The following is a 20,135-nucleotide window of genomic DNA, read 5'->3' on the forward strand; positions in this document are numbered from 1 at the left end:
TGAAAAAACTATGTATGGGTATGAATTTTTTACACCAACGTAAACCTTTTCTTTCAATTCCGTTTTCCTACAAACTTTCTGGAGTACCCTTTTCCATTTCAGGTTGATACCTAATTGAACTAATAATAGCAAGCATTTATAGTAGTCCTTCTTGCCATTCAAGATATTTTTATTTACCCAAGGAAAATGAAATCAGCATATGAAAGAGTGACCCGTACCCATGTTTATTGCAGCTCAATTCACAATAGCTAAGATATGGAATCAACCCAAATGTCTGTCAACTGAAGAGTGGATAAAGAAATTATGAGATATGTACACCATGGAATACTACATAGCAGTTAAAAAAATCCTATTGTTTGCAACAAAATGGATGAATCTGAAAAACATCATACTTAGTAAAATAAGCCAGTCCCAAAAGCACAAACACCATATGTTCTCCCTGATCTGTGATAAATAATAGAGCACCTAAAAGGTAATCTATAGAAATTAACACTTCAAGATACAAGGAATTGGAACAGCCCTTGTCTTGACTGTTGAGAAACAGTTTTGTTCATACGATTTGTTGAACTCTTTACTTAGTATAGAGTTAATCATATGTGTATCAAATTAATTGAAAATATATTTTAGTAAAAAATAAGAATGGGAATAGAAGAGGGAGGAGGAAGACAGGTGGGAGTGTAGGTGGGAGGGCAGATATGGTGGGAAGAATCGCTACATTCCTAAAGTTGTATTTGTGAAATGCATGAAGTTTTTATTCCTTAAATAAAAAGTTTCTGGGGAAAAAATAAAAAAATACATTGTGTGGGCATTATGAGGTTCTACCTCATGCATCACGGTTTACATAGGCATTATTCTATTGATGAACATTTACTTTGTCTCCAGGATAGAACACTGGAAAATAGTACTTCAGTGAACACAATATGCATGCTATCTTGTGACTACATACAGCTGTCTTGGAAGTAGGCATTTAAAATTTTGATATAGAAAAAAAGGCATTGAACTTATCTGTGCCAGTGTATTGAAGTTCCCATTTCCTGTTACCCTTACCAGTAATTGAAACTATTAAATTTTAGCTTTGAATAATATGATGGGCACAAAATGATATGTTTTAATTTTCATTTCCTTGAATATCAATGTCACTGAATATCTTTTTATATTTTTAATTTATGTGTATTTATACTATGTTTATTTCATTTATCTTATTTGCTCTTTTGATTAATAATTTCATTTATTTAGGAACTTATTGGGTTATTCATCCTTTTCTTTTTGAGTTATAGGAATTTAAAAAAATTATATATTCTGGAGTTTAACTTCTTTTTAGGGTCATTGGTGTGATTGTACCCAGAGGGACCACATGAGAGACATTAAACCCAACGTGGACAGGGAGGCCCAGGGTCATGGCATGAGTTGATGATGCCAGTCTCGATCTCTGCTCATTTCTGTCTCAGCACTCTTCACATTCTTCTGCTTCATCTCATGACCACTCAGCTTTCTGCACCTCATTTTTTTTTAAATGGGCAAGATTCAAATGGCAAGCGAAGCTGGCACCGTTTACCTCTTAAGAGGCTTAAATTTTTAATTTCCTTTTCCATTTTGTTGGAACATTTTAGAAAGTTGTAGTGCTTTTTGTTATGGCACATTCCGAACATGTACTACCACTTTAGTGTTAACCCCTGAAGAGCCTGGGCAGGGCTGGACCATCAGGGAGTCAGTGAAGATTATGAGAAACCCAAAAGGTCAAGAATGTTCCATCCAGCACAAGTGGGTCAGAGCCGTCTCTCCTGAGAGACCCTGTTATATGAAGGAGAAAGAAGATGGTGGATTTGGATTGCTGGAGTCCAGCAGCCCAAGTATGCACCATTACCTAACATGCCTTCTGCAACTTAAGATACTTCCTGTCTCTCAGAGCCTTCTCACATGGCAGTGTCCTCTCTTCTGACTGCTGATGTGTATCGGGCTGTGTGCCATTACGTTCTGTGACTGCCACTGACAGTATCTACCTGTTGAATTTCCATCTGAGTGCTGTCACCATTAGATTTCAGGAGGAAGTTAGTGGCTCTATTAAAATGTCCTCACTTATTCTGGTTTCACTCTTAAGCAACTCTTTTTCTCAATTTTATTTATTTTTATTGTTTTTTAAGAAAGCTTTTATTTAATGAAAACAAATTTTGTAGATACAGCTTTAGGAATATAGCAGTTTTTCCCCCTATACCTGCCCTCCCGTCCCCACTCCCATCCTACCTCCTACTCCCTCTCCCATTCCATTCTCCATTAAGATTCATTTTTAATTAACTTTATATACAGAAGATCAACTCTGTACTAAGTAAAAATTTTCACAGTTTGTACCCACACAGACACACGAAGTATAAAATACTGTTTGAAAACAAGTTTTACAGTTAATTCTCATAGTACAACTCATTAAGGACAGAGGTCCTACATGGGGAATAAGTGCACAGTGACTCCTGTTGTTGATTTAACAATTGACACTCTTATTTATGACATCAGTAATCACCCGAGGCTCTTGTCATGAGCTGCCAAAGCTATGGAAGCCTTCTGAATCCACAAACTCCGTCAGTATTTAGACAGAGCCATAGTCAAAGTGGAAGTTCTCTCCTCCCTTCAGAAAAAAGTACACTCTTCTTTGATGGCCTCTTTTTTCCACTGGGATCTCACAGAGATCCTTCATGTAGATTATTTTTTTGCCACAGTGTCTTGGCTTTCCATACCTGAAATGCTCTTTTGGGCTTTTCAGCCAGATCCAAATGCCTTAAGGGCTGATTCTGAGGTCAGAGTGCTGTTTAGGGCGTTTGCCATTCTCAGTCTGCTGTGTGGACTGCTTCCCATGTTGGAACATTCTCTCTTAAGCAACTCTTAATTGTCTTGTTTCTCTTGAGACCAAACAAGATTAATAGTTTCTGGAATATAGAAGAATTGGGTAGGGATTTTGGAATGATTCCTTTTCTAAGGTTCTTCTCGGAAGTGAATCTTTGTTATATCTGTAGTGGGCTTGAGTCCTGCTTCCTAAACATTGACTGATTTTATCTCTGGTTACTGCCAAATCTAACAGATAAAGGGGTGAAAAGAAATAAGCAATAAAACCTACCATTAAAAGACAGGAGACTTAGGCTGCTAGGCTAGTGCCCACAAGTTCAGGCCAAAAAAAAAGGGTGTTGTTCCTTGGAGAGCAGAGGAAGCACACAGCAACTGCATGTAGCTGTTTCTCAGCACCCATTGCTTTGTCCTTGTCACCAAAGGATCTCCACATTTGTGTTCACAAGCCTAAGGAATGTGAACAAGAGGGATCTCCCCTTGTGAACTGCACTGACCTTCCTTCAGCGAAGTGTTCTCTTTAGGAGCTCTCTGTTGTGAAGAGTGTACTGAAAGGTTGAAGGAAATGCGAAATTTGCTTTAAATAAAAATACATGATTTTGAATTTTTCTGCATCTGTTGAGAACTGGTTGAAGACTGTCTTCCTCTCCCAGACAAGTCGTCACCCCAGCAGCTCATGCTAGCAGCTCTTCGTCCCTGACCCTCCCATGTGCCCTCTCAAGTCAGCCACGCACATCCATTTCCTTAGTAGTCCAGCAGATGTGCGCTCACTGCCTGCACTCACGTTTGTGCCCTGCGAGGTGCTGGGAATGTGGTATTGAACACAAGACATGGCTCCTAGTTCCCTAGAACATGCGATCTAGAAAGAAAGGCAGATACAGTGGGACTTCAGAAAGTGAGGAAAGTGGAATTAAGAGATTAGTTTATTTTGGCCCAAAAAAATGTTGAAATCTGTGCAGTTTTTTCATCATATGCATTTTCCACAAAGTTTTTGAAGATCCCTTATGTACATGGATTTGGACATTTTTTTTTTGTATCAAAATAAACCTGATGTCTTTTTTAAAAGATCTATTTATTTTACTTAAAAGGAAGAGTTACAGAGAGAGAGAGAGACAGAAAGAGAGAGATCTTACATCTGCTGGTTTACTCCCCAAATGGCTGCAATGGCCAGAGCTGGACCAGTCCGGAAACCAGGAGCCAGGAGCTTCTTCCAGGTCTCCCATGTGGGTGCAGGGGCCCAAGGACTTGGGCCATCCTCTGCTGCTTTCCCAGGCACCTTAATAGGGAGCTGGATTAGAAGTAGAGCAGCAGAGACTTGAACTGTCATCCATATGGGATGCCAGCATCATAGACAGTGGCTTTACCAGCTGCACCACAGCACCGGCCTCTAAACTTAATCTCTAATTCCATTTTTCCACAAACTTTTGAAGTACTCTTGTATTTTTAAATATTTATATAGACATACAGATATGTGTATGATATATTCACATATACATACATATATGCACCTTTACGTATAATACACAAATTAAAAATCATGATAACACTTTGTTAAACAACAGCAGCCCTTATCAGAATGCCTAGCTTGAGTCTTGCTCTTGATTCCAGCTTCCCTAATGTCCCTGGGATGAAGCAGTGATGGCTCAAGCACTTGGGACCCTGCCACCCATGTGGGAGACTTAGATTGAATTCAGGGCTGCTGGTGTCTACCTGGCAGAGCCCTGGTGATGCAGGCATTTGGGGAGTTAACCAGCAGGTGGAAGATTCCCTCTGTCTTGCAAATAAAAGGGAAAAACTATGATAAATGATAGAAAAGAAAAGGCATGAAAGCTCTAATTTAAACTGGGCAGCTGGGAATAACTTTGCCCAAGAAGTAATTCTGGGGATGGCTTGGGCAGGACAAAAGAATTCTCAGGTGAGGGAGCAGAGGGTGTGGCCTGTTTGAAGAACTAAAAGAAGCTGAGAGTGACATGAGCAAGCAGGTGCCATGCGCAGCCCTCATGGATCTGGGTGTTTTGCTGATGGGAGAGTTAACGCATTGCGATGAGATGAGGCTTTGAAAGCTCACCACAGCTGCTGAATGGAGAATTGATCAGAGGCAAGCAAGAGAGGAGAGGGGTCTGTCACAAAAAATGGAGCCATGGTTAGGGGCGGGCGAGGGATCCAAGCACTCTCTCAGGGGGAATTGACAGAACATGGTGATTGATTGGATGTGGAGCAAGGAGAGCGAAGGTAACAAAGCGACTCTTTTCTCTGATTTATGCCTTGCCTGTGCTGCGAATTTCACTTTAGGTGACCTTTCTCCGTGGCTGTGTCTCTCAGCTCACTCCCAGGCAGCTGGGGTCTCCATTCTCTCCCAGGGGATGTCTCTGGCTGGGTGAGTACCTGGAGGGGGCCCTGGATTCCAGGTTTCATACACAAACAATCCAGCAATTCAAAAACCATATTGTAAGATAGTGGCTACTTGCAGGCTTTTGTTAGACGTGATGAGCTCTGGAGACACAAAATGAGTTCTGTTCTACATACAAATTCCTGCTCAGTAAGGAAATGATTTCACTCTTAGGAAACACTGCCAGCCTGGAACCTGTGCTTCCTGCAGCTGTGGAGCTGTTTTCGTTTGGTTACTTGCACCTTGGTGGTTTACCCCAGGACATCTGGGTAAGAATATTCATTTCTTGGTTTTAGGCCTATTAGAGGTGTCTCCTTCCTAATTCGTTTTTGCAAATACATAAAGTACACTTTGAATGATGGGCATTGGTCAATAGACTTCCACAGGAGGCTCTGTTTCCCTTCAGAATGTTATTAGAATGTCATTATCTGTATTGTTAGTAAATAATCTTAATAATATATATAAAGGGGTCAGCTATGTGGCTCAGCTGGTTAAGCCGCCCCCTGCCATGCTGGCATCCCATATCAAATCAGAGGCTAGTCCTAGCTGCTCCACTTCAATCCTGCTCCCTGCTAATGTGTATTGGAAAGCAGCAGAAATGGCCCAAGTGTTTGGGCCCCTACCATCTACGGAGGAGACAAAGATGGTGTTCTGACTCCTATCTTCCACCTGACCATGCCTGTTTGCTGCAGGCATGCAAATGAACTAGTAGATGGAAGATCTCTCTCTCTCTCTCTCTCTCTCTCTTGGTCTGTCTGTCTGTCTCTCTCTGTGTGTGTCACTCTGCCTGTCCAAAAAAAGAAAAAGACTTAAAAATAAAAATAATACACATGGGGTGGGTGGGCATTGCAGGTTAAGCCACTGCTTGGATGCCCACATTCCATACTGGCAGAGTGCAGGTTCAAGTCCAGGCTTCTCCACTTCTGATCCGGCTTCCTGCTGATGCACCTGGGAAGAAAGCAGACGATGACCTAAGTACTTGGGCTTCTGCCACCCATGAGGGAGACTCAGATGGAGTACCAGGCTCCCAGTTTTGCCTCCCACTCCCCTCCCACCCTCACCATCCCCAGCTGGGCGTTTGGAGAGTGAACCAGAAAACAGGAGTGCTCTCTGTCTGTGCTTCTCAAAAAGAAAGAAGAAGAAGGAGGAGAAGAAAAGACAAAAAGAAGTTCCAAATGAGAATTATTTAAAGACAATTATTTTATAAAAGTTAAATAATTCATTTTGCATAAGCTAAGAAGACAAACAAGTCTGTTTAAAAAATATTTATTTATTTAAAAGTCAGAGTGAGAGAGAAAGAGGAAAAGACAGAGGGAGAGAGATTTTCCATCTGCTGGTTCATTCTTCAAACAGCTGCAACAGCCAGTCTGGGCTAGGTCAAAGCCAGGAGCCCAGAACTCCATCCAGGTCTCCCATATGAGTGGCAGGGACTTGGGTACCTGGGCCATCTTCCACTGTCTTTGCAGGCTTGGTAGCAGGAAGCTGGGTCAAAAGCAGAGTCACCAGGACTCAAACTGGTGTTCCGATATGGGACACAGATGTCATATGTGGCAGCTTAACCAGTTGTGCCACAAAGCACATCTTAATAATCACTTTGATACTAATGAGGGCAGCAGTTTTCAGAGTGGGATAAAAACGAGGGGAAGGCAGTGAAAGACAATTTCTGGAGACTAAAATCTCTGTTTGTCAAACAGAGAAACCTGTGCAAAGAATAAGCAAACTTGAACCATGAGCTTTCAGCAACACCCCTTGATAATTCTGTAGTATATGAATTTATAGAAAGGGGGAAAGACTTCAGTTTTGGTATGAATTTAGACAATAGGCCAGCCTACGGCTAACTGGATTTGCAGAGTGTAGATGGACATGGCCCAGGGAACTGTAGACAGGGATGCAGGCTTGGTGGCAGCGCTGCAGCTGGTGTTGCCGAGCTGCCGTTTGCTGCGGTGTCCTGGGCAGAGTGACCGAAGGATACAATGCATGCGGGCCTTTTCCTAGTGCACACCCAGAGGGTCTGCCCCAGAGGTCAGCATCTCAACAGAGGGGAATGCAGGGGCCACACTCACAGTCAAGCAGGAGTGACAGCTGCCATCTGAGAAGTGCATCAGAAGGAGTGTGAGTCTCCTCCCTGGGTTTGGCCTCAGAGTAGGGCACTGACCAGAGCAAGGCAGGTCCGATTTACAGACCAGGAACTCCAGGCCCTCTATAACCCGGGTCTAGATGGCCGAATCCAGGCTCCGGAACCTGCCATGGCAACCCAGAAGGACCTAAACGTCTTTATTATAAGAGCCTCTTGAGGGGCTGGCGTTGTGGCGCAGCGGGCTTAGCCCCCCTCCTGCAACACCGGCATCACATATGGGTGCCGGTTTGAGTCTCAGCTCCTCGCCCACTTCCAATCCAGTGCCCTGCTAATGTGCCTAAGAAAGCAGCAGAAGATGGCCCAAGTGCCACCTTCTGCCAGCCACATGGGAGCCCCAGATGGAATTCCAGGCTCCTGTCTTTGGTCTGGCCCAGCCCTGGCTATTGCAGCCATCTGGGGAATAAACCAGCAGATGGAAGATCTCTCTGTCTCTCTTTGTCTCTGTCTCTGTCTTTGTCTCTCTCTCTCTCTCTCTCTCTCTGTAACTCTGCCTTTCAAATAAAGAGGCTCTTGACTAGAGGCAGGACTGGGCCTGTGGGTAAGGGTTATGTTATTTCCCATGAGCTGTCAAGAAGGGCAGACTGAGAAACTCAGAATTCTTTCTGGAATCTGCACAGATGATTCCTACTCCCTTCTCATCTCCCTATTTTCTAGTTACATTTAATAACTTACTAACACTGTATTGCTTTACTAAGTTAAAAAAACTCAGTGTGTGCTATTACAGCGACAACCCGCATCTAATAACCAAATGATCTGAAATATCCTTTTCAATGCAAGGAAGTCCTAAAATCTATGTAATTTAACAAATAATTTTTTTTCTATAATTGACTAACAGAAGAAGACAATTTTTTGCATTTCACAATCTCCAGTTATTGTTTTGGAAGGCAATCCCTGTACGAAGGAGGCTTTAAGGAGAGCTTTGTTGTTGATGTAGAAAGGCAATCGCATCGGTGACATTTTTTCTAATGAAAAATTCATTCCAAATTTGCAACAGTTGCACCTGAGCTTCCAGGCACGATCCGTGTGGAATGCACCATGGTGCTGTGTACAGAACTTCCTGCAGAAACAGTGCTCCATAATGTCCACTGCGCCTGGGAGCGGGGAAAGGCGCTCAAACAAAGCCTCTCCCAAAATTGAAGGCACCGGGTCTGGGGCACTTTACCCTTGAAATCCAAACAGGACAGAGCTCTGTCAGGTGGAAGGGATGGCCCCAGAGTCCAACCAAGTCCATTGTCATCATTCACCTCTTACCTCCTCCCCCTGCCCCTCATGGCTCACTTCCCATATTCCCCTGCCAGTGAATGGCACAACCATCGCCTAGCGTGTCCGAGTCGGACACCTGGGAGTCCCAGTGCTGCAAGGGAAAATGTGTGCTTCAGTGGCAAACTGCACGGTGTCTGTGGGACACCTGCTGAGTTATCAGATTCTACGGGAGCATTTGCACCTCTGTAATTGTATGGAACTGATGGGATGCTAAGTAACGCTCACCATAGATGTACAAATTCTGTCCTTCCTTGGAGACATTCAACTGAGCTCTCCCTCCCACTGCGGAAGAAGCTAGCTCTGCCTCTGTGTGCACATTCATTCAATATTCCTGATCCATCAGTACATCTGCTTTTCAGCTTCTCCCTTGAACCAGTTAGAGCACCTGCCTCGCTCCTTCTTTGTGGGTAGAATAAAATCTGGAATATGTGTTCATTTTATATCCGTATGCATCAGGATGTTACCTTTTGCATTGCCTTTTTCTCATTAGTAGTTCTCATCCTTCGCTTTGCTCACTCAGTAGTCTTTTTAATGTTTCTCTAATCTGTCAATGCTCAGCGATGCCACTGCTGCTATCTCCCTGAGGTCACTGTCATTTTCACATAGATCCCTGTAACAGTGTCCTAATTGGTAACCCCCCTCTCCCCCTTTCTAGTCTAGGCTACAGCTCCCTAACCTGCAAATCCTATCCTATCCCTTTCCTGCTTGAAGCCCTCCAAAGGTTTTACGTTACCCTTAGGCCATTGGCCAAGTTAGGAAGCTGAGTGTTTAGGACACGGTGAGCTCTGTCCTGCTGTGGCCTCAGGGCTATTTCCTCTCCTTTGCCTGAAGGCTGGCTGCAATGAATTTCTTTTACTGCCCTTAAATATTGCACTCCTTTCTGGGCCCTTTCTCAGTCTTTCTTTTGCCTGCCTGTCTTCCCCACCCACCTTCATGGGCTAGCTCCAGGCACCCAGCACAGCTCAGCTTCTGTGAGGTTTTCCATGGGAGGCCTTCTCCGCTCACTGCCCTGTGCTGTCTCTGTGCCAGTGTGACCCTGAGGAGCAAGTTACGCCATCCCTGCTCTATCATCAGGACTCTCCATAGTGACAGTGATTGTCTCAGCTCCTCTAACCCCTGTTGCTAGTTTGCAGCTCCAACGAGTATTATTTGATGTGTGTGACTTGGGGTCTGGGCACTGAGCATGGCTCAGGATAGCAGTAGTGGCTTTTTCCTACTAATATCCTGCAATAGTTATTAAAAAGTAGAGCTGGATGGCATGCAGAGGCCGTCCTTCCCAGATCTCTTCTTTAACACAGAGAAGTTCATCTTTATCCTGGGAACATACAGAGAGGGCTTTATTAGCGGAGCTGGTCATGTAGCTTTTGACTCTGCAGATATTCTTTTCCTTTTTTTTTTTTTTTTTTTTTTTTTTTTACAGGAAGAGTTAGACAGTGAGAGAGACAGAGAGAAAGGTCTTCCTTCTGCTGATTCACCCCCAAAATGGCTGCTGGCCAGTGCACTGTGCCAATCCAAAGCCAGGAGCCAGGTACTTTGTCCTGGTCTCCTATGCAGGTGCAGGGCCCAAGCACTTGGGCCATCCTCCACTGCACTCCCGGGCCACAGCAGAGAGCTGGACTGGAAGAGGAGCAACTGGAACAGAATCCGGCGCCCCAGCTGGGACTAGAACCCGGTGTGCCGGCACCGCAGGCGGAGGATCAGCCTAGTGAGCCGCGGCGCTGGCCTGCAGATATTCTTAAGACAGGCTGAGTTCCAGAGTCCTGAGGCTCTAAGTGTATTTTGGGGGACCAGCACCGCCAGCATGCCCTTGGAGTGTGTTAGAAATGCAGTCTCAGGCCCTACCCCAGAATCTGCAATGTAATAGGAAGTCCAGGAGACTCACGTTTGAGAAGTGCTGTGTCAGGGCTTCTTGGGTACCAGCTGAGTCATGCTGGGCAAAAAGCCACACAGACATTTCCACACTTGCACGACGGGCTCCTTTTTATGTGTGCTTCCTCGGGCTGTTATGATTGAAAGGGTTAATATGCACCAAGAACTTAAAGTAATGCATTTAGTAAGACCTTGACAAATATTAGCTCTTGATAACACAGACTGAAGAGACATGCCATTGGGATGTCAAACACCCACCTGCCGGGTGAGACTGTGAGGCAGACATTGCAAAGCCAGTGTGGAGGCTCCCTTCAAGGAGTCTGTATTATTAACAGTGACCCTCTTGCTCGGGGAAGATGGATGAATCTGTGGTTATCTTCAAGAGGCACTGTGGATACAGCAGGAACGGTTCCAGGCCTTTCTGTGAATTGCACTACATGCAATGCTTGGTTTCATGCCTGTCTTCCTATTGCTCTCTGTAAATGTCTTGCGGCTGCCCATGAATTTCCTTCCCTCTCTTCTGCTTCCTCTCGCTTGCTTTCTTTTCCCTCTGGGCTCCCTCTTTGCCAGGTAATCCTTTAGTTCTGAGCTTTTCCCAGTGCATTGGCTTGAGAGCCCTGTGGCCTGCTCAGGCTGGTGGAATGCTCTTTCCACGGGGTGGCAGGTCATGCTGTTGGTGGCTACTGCAGCACCTGCGAGCAGCAAGAAGCAGACTTGGTCTCTGAGTTTCTGTCTCCTTATGCTTTTGCTTTTAATCAGCTGCAGAGATGCTTCAGTCATCTACAGACCACATACACAATGGTGATGTTATAGCCATCTCCATTTGTTGAGAACACTCCATGGTGTTCGCACAATGATGAAGTCCCTGAATGGTGCATTTCTTGAACGTGTCCCCATCGTTAAGTGACGCACGACCATGACTGCACTTCGTAGCTTGTCTCTTCGAATATGACTCAAGCTGAACGTCAGTCATAATAAAGTCGTATTGTCCTCTGCAGCTAGCAGTGGGCAAGAAGTGTGAAGCCCCATTCTCTTTGACAGCATTTACTGAAAGTCCTTGTAGGGGCCTGGCACCGTGGTGCACTAGGTTGATCCTCTGCCTGCGGCACTGGCACCCCATATGGGCGCCAGTTCTAGTCCCAGTTGCTCCTCTAGAAGATAGCCCAAGTGCTTGGGCCCCTGCACCCACGTGGGAGACCTGGAAGAAATACCTGGCTCCTGGCTTCGGATCGGCGCAGCTCGGGCTGTTCTGGCCATTTGGAGAGTAAACCAACAGAACAAAGACCTTTCTCTCTGTCTCTCCCTCACACTGTCTGTAACTCTACCTGTCAAATAAATAAATAAAAGAAAAAGAGAGAGAGAGAAAAAAAAGAAAGTCCTTGTGGTATCAGCCACTGACCTAGACATGGGGAATGTAGAGATCAGTATCCCGTGTCTACCCCATAGCACCCTGAATGCAGCCGATCTCGTCTGATTTCAGAAGCTAAGCAGAGTCGGGCTTGGTTAGTACTTGGATGGGAGATCAGTACCCTGGATCATTATCATGAAGTGCTTGCCCCATTACTTGTGGATTATGTTATAATGGGAGAAGTCTAGAACAGGCTTTTTTGGCATAAGGTGAAGGACAGAGAGAGAGAGAGAGAGAGAGAGAGAGAGAGCTTCCATCCACTACTTCACTCCTCAAATGGCTACAGCAGCCAGATCAAAGCCAGGAGCCAAGGGCTCACGCTAGTCTCCCATGTGGGTAGCAGGACCCCAAGCACTTGGGCCATCTTTTTCTGCTTCCCAGATTAGATGTATGCTTGCTAATATCATAAGCATCTGAAAGTTCCAGTTGTCCCCACACTCAGAATTTGTTTTATCACTATGGAGAAAGCTACTTTATTATTTGGGTATTTATTTTGGGTATTGATTCTTTTAGCAGATTTAATCCTTATTCACATGTTTTTGGTCCGTTCTTATTTTTATATCCATTTCCTGTCCCTGTTCCCCATCTTTTATCCTGTTATTCTTTGGTCTTTTTTCTTAGGTCTATAGCAAGTCTCTGTATAATACAGCCATTAGCCTAATGTCTTGTACATAATACTATATTTTCTTCCTATCTTATCTTTTATTTCGATTTTGTTTCTTTACTCCTTTTGTGTTGTTGTCAGGCAGAAGCTTTTATCATCATCATCATCACATAATCTCATCCACACATTTTTCCCCTATGGCTCCTGAGCTTCACATCTTGTTTGTGAGGGCATCACCTTACCCCAAATTAAAAGCCACTCGCTGAACCTAAGCTTCATATACAGAAGGGTGGTTTGGTTTGGTTCAGCAGTAACACTTTATTTAAAAAATACAGCCACCTGATGCCTTGAATTAATAGGCAATATACACTTGTGAGACAGCTGAACGACATCCTTTAGTGGAAGCTTTGTTAAACAAAACACATACCCTAGCTTGAGCTCTTCATATTTGGAATCACTCTATGGATTGTGCCAGTTGCAAGTTTGATCTTTTCCAAGAACTTACTTAGAAAAATTCGCCTAGTACCTTGCGGTGCAAAGGGCAACTTGTTGGAGCATTCTGGCTTTTTTCAGTTTGAAGCAAACATGGCGCTTCTTGCTTGCAGGGTTCCCTATTTGCTCATCTGTCCACACCACGTCCAGTAGGGCAGGGCCAGGCTAGTGAGTGTCCCAAGAGTTGCCTGGAACTCCAGCCGCTACATGTTTGGGGCTTGCTGGGGAAGTAGAAGAGGCCTCTCAGGGAAGTACTATGGGAAAGCAATGAAATAGCACAGTCCAGGGAGGCAAAAAAAATTTTTAGAAAACTTTTATTTAATAAATATAAATTTTGAAAGTATAACTTTCAGATTATAGTGCCCCCCCAATAACCACCCTCCCACCTGCAAACCATCCTATCTCCTGCTCAGGGAGGTAAAACTGGATGAAACTGGCTCATTTTAGAACCCACATCCTGGGCAGAATCAAACTCCTTGCACCTGCTTCTGCAGCCTGAGCCTTGCCCACATGGCATTCTGCTAGCTGGCCTTGGCCTTTCTTCTCGCCATTGTCCAGCTTTGGCAGTAAAGGTCCTTTTCAAGGCAAAGATGTTTTGGATACTCCATGACCTTCCTTCTGGAATATTCTGAAGTGCTCAAAGACTCAACCAGAGGGCGGAGTTTCAGAAGACTTCTCACAGCCTCTGCAGGGTGTCCTGAGTCGGTCCAGGTACTCACTGGACCCCGTGGATGTGGGCAGGAGGCAAATAGCTGCATTCAAGGTGGACGGTGAGTGGCAGGAAGCACCTGTGAACCTAGGCTGGGAATGGCTTGGGGATCGACCTGACACTTCTCACTGACCTCAGCCTCCTAGAGGCTCTGGGGACAAAGTGCTCAAGGTAGTGAGGGAATCAGAGACTTCTCAGTCTCCAGGCTGATCCTCAGCCCAGGCCTGCCTTCTTATTTCTGTTTGGGGGCATCAGAAAGCCTCTTATCCCTAAAAATACACCTGCTTCCCACGTCCCTCTCACTTCCTGCCACTACTTAGTGCTTCTCTTCTACTTGAAAGTCTACTCTCAAAGCAGCTGTGGAGCAGCAGGTGAACGTGACAGAGAAGAGGGAGAAAGGCAATAAAGAGTGAATTAATCGAGAGCAAATCAAGAGCTGGATATTCATAGGCAAAGGCAGGAGCCCTCTGCAACTCTGACCGATGCCTGGACACACAGGTCACTGAGTGTGTTCATCTCAGTCTGCTGCAACAAAGTGCCACCAGCCGAGCAACCTCCAACAGCTGGAATTTCCCGTGTCCCTGTTCAGGAGGACAGCGTCTGAAATCCCAGTGTCAGCAGGGCCAGGCTCCTTGTGACTCCCAAAGAGGAAGGGTTCGTCCTAGCTTCTTCCAGACCGAGGAGGCTCCCACATGCCTTGGCTTGTGGCAGCATCACCCTGGTCTTCACATGGTATCCTCCCCATGTCCCTTCACACTGTAATCCTTCTGTGTATCTGCCTCTGTGTGCAAGTTCCCCTTTTATAAGGACACTGTATTGGGTTAGAGGCCACCCTAATGACCTCATTTTATCATTGTCAAGACCCTCTTTCCAAAGTACATTCACATTTTGTAGTACTGGGGAGTTAGGGTTCAACAAATCCTTTTTGAGGGGATAGATAGAGGAAGAATTTCAAAAGGCTAACTGGCTTAGGAAGCGATTTTATTGCCAGATGTGTGGTTGAGAGCCCAACAATGATAGATAAATTAACAGGAGAAAAACGCATCCATTTATTTACAGTAGGTTTCATTGACGTAGGCAACTTCAGAAATGAAGACCCAAAGCAAAGGGGAAACCTGGGCATTTTATTGCTAACACTGATGAAGATGTGGGTAGTTGTGAAGAAAGGGGGTATGATCAAATGGTAATGAACTAGGGGGACCTAGCAAGCCTGTTCGTTCAGATTCTTCCCTGTGCCCCTGAGTCTCTAACAATAAAGGTATGAACGGTATGGTCTCCAGGCAGAGGCAGAGTCCCTCTGGAATGGGAGTTTTATGGTCTCCTTCAGGGGAGAAGGGTGAGGGCAAGTGCAGTGACCATCCCTTCTGCCGCTCTCTCCAATGCCAAGGTGCGGAGCTGCAGGATTCATGTCCTAATGCCCCTCATGTCTGGTGGCAACAAGAGAACACAAATTCAAACAATGTGTTCCTCCATGAGACTCACAAAAGCTAGCAAGTTGGCTAGGGTGTGAGGACACAGAAAGCTTGCACTCTGCTAGAGGCAGGAGTATGGACCGGAACCACCGTTCTGGAGGACAACCTGGCGGAACCTGGTTCAATTAAAAATGTCCCAGCAGTTGGGCTTCGAGGAAGCCCTCATTCAGCACCATTGCCTCAGGGGCTCAGGAATGTTTATTCAAATCTGATATTTGATGACAGGTCATTGGTGGCAACTTGGATGTGTCCTGGGAGAACTGAGGGCAAAATGTGATAGATACATGATGTAGGACATTAGGCAATGAAGTAGTACATCGCCAAGAACATGGACAGATCTTAAGAGTTTAGTAGCCCTTTTTGTCTCCAGACTTCTCTGGGGCCCCAGGGCTGTGGGCTCTGCCGATGATTGTGGGCTCTGTGTCTAACCAGCAATTTGCAAGTGGCTGCACCAAGGAGGAGGCGCAGAGGGACGCCTCCCCACCCCGCCCCCTGACTCGGGTGGTAGACAAGCTGCAGGTGCTGCACAGGACAGCATCTATAAGTGGTTCAATGTGCTCATGGGGTTTGGCTTCCAGTCCATGACCACGGGTACCAGGGTCGCTCTCAACCCCGGCTCTGGACGTCTTTGTGCACTAGAGTAAGCAGCGCATGGAGGGCTTGCGGAGCCTGGAGGAGGAGAAGCAGTGGAGTTCACCGTCAAGAAGTCCACCAAGGGCCTGGAATCCATCTGTGTCACTGGGCCTGGGGGGTGTTCTGTATTGGGAGTGAGAGGCGGCCAAAGGGGAAGAAGATGCAAACGCACAGATCTAAAGCAGACAGGTGCTACAACTGTGGAGGTCTAGACCATCACACCAAGGAGTGCAAGCTGCCACCGCGGCCCCAAAAATGCCACTTCTGCCAGAGCATCAGCCATAGGGTGGCCTCGTGCCCCCTGAAGGCCCAGTGGACCCGCAGTGCCCAGGGAAAGCCAGCCTACTTCCGGGAGGGTGAAGAAGAGATCCATAGCCCTGCCATGCTCCCCAAGGCCCAATATTGAGCCACAGTGGGTGGGGGCTGATTTTTTGCTATCAGGAAGTTTCAAGGAGCAGGCATCAACCACAGAGTGGAGACAATGGGGACAGGGTGGTTTGGGGGGAGCTGGCACTGCCATGTATCCCAGGCTGGGGTTCGCAGCATCACCCCTTTTCCCCTCCTTGCTGGGAGGAAGGAGTGAGGCAAGGAATTCCAACTATGCTGTAGCCAAATGCAGATAAGGGGCTTGGGGTGATATCGCTCTATAATTGCATGCTTTATCTGAGGCCTCGCGTGCAAAATCTCTAGCTTTGGAAAGTCACCTGGGTGGGGAAGTTGTCCTTGCTAGGAAGGATATGGAATAATACTTCCCTCACCAGGGTGAGAAGATTGGTTGTGGCACCAGATTCCTGGACCCAACCCGCAAACCACCACGTCCTGTGGCAGGGACTCTCTCAGGAGTAAGGCAGGGTTTTCCACATCTTGCATCCTCATAACTCGATCCTGAGACAGGGTGCTGGGAACTGTCCCAAACCCCAGGTTGTGATGGTCCACAAAAAGCGTGGCCAGGGGAACAGTCACAGCCCCGCTGCCCCTGAGCTCACTCTCACCCCATCTGGGCCAGTGCGATTTATTTATTTGCTCCCTTGGCTAAGGGCACCTTGGGTCTCACTTTCTCCAGGATGCCAACTACACCAACTGTGCGAATGACATATCTTGTGCATTTGAACTTGTTTTTCTTAATATAAATATTCTGGTGTTGCATTTTTGTATAATTTTAATCGAAGGCCTCATTCCTGCCCTGTGTTCTCAGGTACATGAGCGACCTCAGGGTTGAGTCTGCACAGCAGGAAGACTTGTTGTTTTTAATCACCATGGAGAGCAACTATTTGGAGTGCACAGCCTATTGAACTACCTCATTTTGCCGGTTAGAGCTGGCTTTGTTGCCACACAGTCTTTTTGAGACCTCCTCCATCTTGAAAATATTTCACAGGAGATGAAGTGTTAATGGGGTTGCCCCATGACTTGATCTGCTCCTCCTGGAAGACTGAAAATTAGTCTGGAAGGGAGAAGGTGGTGCAGAGAAGCTCAGACAGGCCAGGCCAGGTGAAAGGCCCAGAGAGGAAGCCATGGTTAGGGTTGCCTGATCCAAGGACAGGTCTTTTGCTTCACTTAACAGAGCCATCCTCCAACAGATTTAGGTGAGGGCACTATGCACAGCAGGGTGTGTGTGTGTGCGTGTGCATGTACACGTGTGTGAAAAATGTGAGTGTGTGAAAAATGTGAGCTGGTAAGGATGAGTTTGAAGACCAGTACCCCTGTACCCATTCTGTGCTGTCCAGGGATAGAAGCCTGAAGCAAGGGCCAAAAAACCCTTAACCTTTCCAAATTCTTGGTTTCCAGGGAGACCCATAAGTGAGGGCCTCGGTGGTATCCGGAGCCAGTGTCCTGCCCTGTGACTGAAGTGATGACTGTGTCGTGGTAACCAAAGGAGAAAAAGGGGGTTTCATTTACATGCTGAGAGATCACCGCAAACCTACCTCACTGTGTTGACATGGGACAAATGCAATAGAACGCATTGGGTGATGTGTGTCTGGCCCTGGGGGCCTGTCTCCCCCAAATGCAACAGAACGCATTGGGTGATATGTGTCTGGCCCTGGGTGCCTGTCTCCCCCAAATGCAATAGAACGCATTGGGTGATGTGTGTCTGGCCCTGGGGGCCTGTCTCCCCCAAATGCAACAGAACGCATTGGGTGATGTGTGTCTGGTCCTGGGTGCCTGTCTCCCCCAAATGCAATAGAACGCATTGGGTGATGTGTGTCTGGTCCTGGGGGCCTGTCTCCCCCAAATGCAACAGAACGCATTGGGTGATGTGTGTCTGGCCCTGGGGGCCTGTCTCCCCCTAGTGCTGCCCCCTTTAGTTATCATACTTGTCTTTGAAGGGCTTCACGGAGTCTGAGTTGGTGATTGCTTAGGTGGCCTAGAAGGGTAAATAGAATGAGGAGTCAGATGGGTTATTAGGCATTCAGGGTGTCCCAGTGGAAATTTGGGGTGTTGAGTACTTGCCTTCTCCCAAAAGTTACCCTTAGCAAGGTCAGAAGTGCCTGCTACCCACTCCTGGGAGCTTCCAATCTCATGAGAATAGCAAGGGAGTGGTGACTCCACTCTTCTGAGCTCCTAGTTTATTGTGAAAACAAATTAGGTATCCAAGCTTGTTGGCTCCTTTGTTTTATCCTGAGCAAGCCAAACAGGACAAAGGATTACAAAAAGGGATTGTCCCTACCTGGTAACTAAATGTCAATCAAAATTGTACTTAAAAAACCTAGTGCCACTGGGCCTTTTGGGTTTTTGCCTCTCTTGGAAGCCTCCTCCATGCTGCTCTGGCTGGAGGTCTTGACTCTAATAAACCATGCTTTTTAAATCTCTCTGCTTGTCTGCTTGGAAATTCTTCTTCATGCGACACAAAGAACCGAGGTAATAATGTGTTCTCTGCCACTGTTTCCCATAACAATAATGTGTTGGTTTTTCCCTATGTTCTTTTGGGGTTTTATGGTTTACAAACTTCTTTTTGTGTTGAGAGAAAAATAGCCAAAGCATCTTTGACAGAAGGTCCTGCACTGGGCAAAAGGATCTGAAACCTAAGTTTGGGGGAACTCTCTCCTTGAAGCGGCCTTCTTAAACCATCCTTTCTTTTGTGTTCCCCTTCCCTATCCTATTCTGGATCTTCTATCTTTAAAGTTTGACTCCTACCCTACCCTCTTCTCCACTGCCCCATCCACAAAAGGAAACCTGCACACCCACACATAAACATTTCGTGGGGTGTCTCCACACATCTAAAGGATTCAGGCAAAAAATCCTGAAGAAAAGAGGAAGCCTCCGCCCCTTGTTCCCAACCTCCTGAGCCAAGACCATTTCCTGATGTGGTTCACGCCAAAGACGTAAGACACTGATGTTTTTGGATGGATGAAACCTCCTCAGTTTGTATCCTAAAGAAGAGAAGCTACTGGGCACCTTCTGTGTGCAAAGTGGGGTTTGGAGACCAAGAAAGGGACTGTGATTGTACATCCAAGTCACTCAGGGACTTTTATTTAGGTGCAAGAAACTTATGTCAAAGTGGCCACAAGATGTTTGATAGGAGATGGGCAAGTGTTAACTCCATGTGTACTGCTAGAAACCAAAGCTTCGTGTGAAATCTTGAACTTGTGGGATAGAGGGAGGGAGGACAGGGAAGCTGTGTCTGGTCCTTCACTGATCCCCTCCCCTCATTCCTGACTGCAGGAGCCTGAGTCCCCTTGGGTTTGGTGACCACATCACTGGGCTGTGTTTATTTGAAGGTTGATTGTTGCTGTACTGTGTTCTTCATTTCCCATTTTCCAATTGCTTTGGAACACATATGTTAACTCTCCCCAGCCCTTCTCATTTCCCTGGGGAAATACAATGAAGAAATCTCTTCATATACCTCTTTGTATATTTTTTTCTATTTTTAAAAAGATTTATTTTATTTATTTTAAAGACAGAGTTACAGAGAGAGTTAGAGACAGAGAGAGAGGTCTTCTATCTGCTGGTTCACTCCCCAGATGGCCACAATAGCTGGAGCTGCGCCAATCCAAAGCCAGGAGCCAGGAGCTTCTTCCAGGTCTCCCACGCCGGTGTAGGGGCCCAAGGACTTGGGCCATCCTCCACTGCTTTCCCAGGCCATAGCAGAGAGCTGGATGGGAAGAGGAGCAGCTGGACTCAAACAGGTGCCCACATGGGATGCCAGCGCCCCAGGCCAGGGCCTCAATCCGCTGCGCCACAGTGCTGGCCCCTGTATATTTTTTTTAACAACTTCTTATGTATCTATAATTGTTTCAGAATCAAAAGCATATATGTGTGTGTGTTTATATGAAACACCATTTTGGGAGAACACATGGAAACGAAAAAGGGACATATTAAATCGATTGCAACG

General features: G+C 46.1%; 1 pseudogene; it reads left to right on the forward strand.

Moving 5' to 3' along the window:
* Positions 1–5,024: 5,024 nt before the first annotated feature.
* LOC127492273 (protein lin-28 homolog A-like) lies at positions 5,025–18,590 on the forward strand (annotated as a pseudogene).
* Positions 18,591–20,135: the final 1,545 nt, after the last annotated feature.

This window comes from Oryctolagus cuniculus, chromosome 10 (genome assembly GCF_051225735.1).
Source record: "Oryctolagus cuniculus isolate XC-2025 breed Fujian yellow rabbit chromosome 10, ASM5122573v1, whole genome shotgun sequence".
Classification (NCBI taxonomy): domain Eukaryota; kingdom Metazoa; phylum Chordata; class Mammalia; order Lagomorpha; family Leporidae; genus Oryctolagus; species Oryctolagus cuniculus.